Source organism: Nicrophorus vespilloides, unplaced genomic scaffold, assembly GCF_001412225.1.
Source record: "Nicrophorus vespilloides isolate i.1.1-1 unplaced genomic scaffold, Nicve_v1.0, whole genome shotgun sequence".
NCBI classification, from domain to species: Eukaryota; Metazoa; Arthropoda; class Insecta; order Coleoptera; family Silphidae; genus Nicrophorus; species Nicrophorus vespilloides.
In genome coordinates this window covers 1-2,431 of record NW_017097504.1, presented here as the reverse complement: position 1 = coordinate 2,431, position 2,431 = coordinate 1, and positions in this window count along the sequence as shown.

Here is a 2,431-nt window from a genome sequence, read left to right as displayed (position 1 = left end):
ATTACAAAACTTTTTACAAATATTAAGATAACATTAGAAGGACTCATCTTTTGTGCATCTTTTTATATAACAATCATCAAGTAACCGATTTGACGCAGGTTCGGAAACTTTCATACACCAAAAGTCACCAACTGGAGAATTCCAAATGTCTTTCATATCTCACCAATTTGTTTAATAATAACAATATTAACTAATTTATATTAAGCAAAGAACAACCAAATATTACTTCTTCTAATGCCTCTACTCTATAGAAAAAAAAACGAAGATATGCAACTTATTTCGCATTTTAACCAAATATTTCAAATTATTACGTTAATTGCAACAAATCTACTCATAATATTGAATATTACATATTTTCAATTACTAATACTAATTAATTAAGGTAATTCTAATAACTGTTTTATATTTTTTTTGAATAACTTCAAAATTACAAAACTTTTTACAAATATTAAGACAACATTAGAAGGACTCGTCTTTTGTGCATCTTTTTATATAACAATCATCAAGTAAGCGATTTGATGCAGGCTCGGAAACTTTCATACACCAAAAGTCACCAACTAGAGAATTCCAAATTTCTTTCATATCTCATTAATTTGTTTAATAATAACAATATTAACTAATTTATATTAAGCAAAGAACAAGCAAATATTACTTCTTCTAATGCCTCTACTCTATAGAAAAAAAAAGAAGGTATGCAACTTATTTCGCACATTAAGCAAATATTTGAAATTATTACGTTAATTGCAACAAATCTACTCATAATATTAAATATCACATATTTTTAATTATTAATACTAATTAATTAAGGTAATTCTAATAACTGTTTTATATTTTTTTTTGAATAACTTCAAAATTACAAAACTTTTTACAAATATTAAGATAACATTAGAAGGACTCATCTTTTCTGCATCTTTTGATATAATAATCATTAAGTAACTTAACACAATCTACTAAGAAATGATGATTTTATCGCTTACTGTTTTAAATAAAATTGTAATTACTCCACTATTAGATAGATGGCGACAGCAGTAACTATTACGTAATTATTTCTAAAATTCTAATTCATAAACTTTATAGAATACTTATCCTTTACAAATTAAATTAGAGTTATGCGTTTTCTACGATAGTATAGTTTTTTTTGGATAGCTTTTGTTGATTGCAATTTTGAAACAACTGAATTTAAATTTTCCAAGCAACTAGATTTGTTTAAAAGGATGCAACGAAAATCCTAGCAGGACGTAAAGTTTAGCAGTGAGTCCAAGTAATTTGCATTAGTATTATTAATTTAGTGGAAAGGCTTTCAGCAGGAGTTGCAGGTCCTGCGGTCGCCGCTGCGGTTTACGTTCCGGAAGTACATCCGGTTCAGCAGTGTTTCATGAGCCGCATCCTATATATTATATAATATATATTAATGCAACTTCTGAAGTGCGAATGAAGTTGATGTTTTTCGTAGATTTTCTCTTTATTTTTTTCTCGCATTTTGTTGTCTGATTATGATTATGATAATCATCGAATGTTGCTGCTTTAATGAACGAGCGCGCGCGTAACTAAGTATATAAGTTACCTGTGTAAGTTAATTAAGTAGTTGCGCGCGCGAAGTTGCCAACTCGAGGTCGAACTTCAAACCGCAAAGTTTATTAATTAGATTTTCAACGAACGAGCACCGACATCCTCCTTCCCTTCCTCACTTACTACTACTCCTCCTACTCCATCATCTACATCCATCATCAAGATCTTCAACAACTCCGAGATGGAAGACGAAAACCAACGAAAAATAGTAATAATAGTTTACAAAGATATTAAATCTCAACGCATACTTTGTACATTAACGAATTTTGTTTTGACACTTTGATATGTCAGATTGACGTTTTAATTTTTTGCAGATTTTATTGTGAAATGCAGCTTCAACTATTCCAAAGAACATCTTTGAGAAAAAAGACGAATACAATAAATTGACGTTTTAATTACAGATAATTGATTAATATTTTGTTATGTCAAATTGACGGTTTAATTAGAGATGATTGATTGACACTTTGTTATGTCAGATTGAAGTTTTAATTAGAATTGATTGATTGACACTTTGTTATGTCAGATTGACGTTTTAATTAGAATTGATTGATTGACACTTTCATATGTCAGATTGACGTTTTAATTAGTAATGATTGATTGACACTTTCTTATGTCAGATTGACGTTCTAATTTAATTAGAATTGATTGATTGACATTTTGTTATGTCAAATTGACGTTTTAATTAGAATTGATTGTGTAATGCTACGTTAACAATTTTGAAGGACATTTTTAAGAAAGAAGACGAATACAATAAAGAATAATATAGTTTATGAAATGTTAAATATCAACATTCCTATTACATTTGTAAATTTTCGAATTTCATTTTGACATTTTCTTATGTCAGATTGAAGTTTTAATTAGA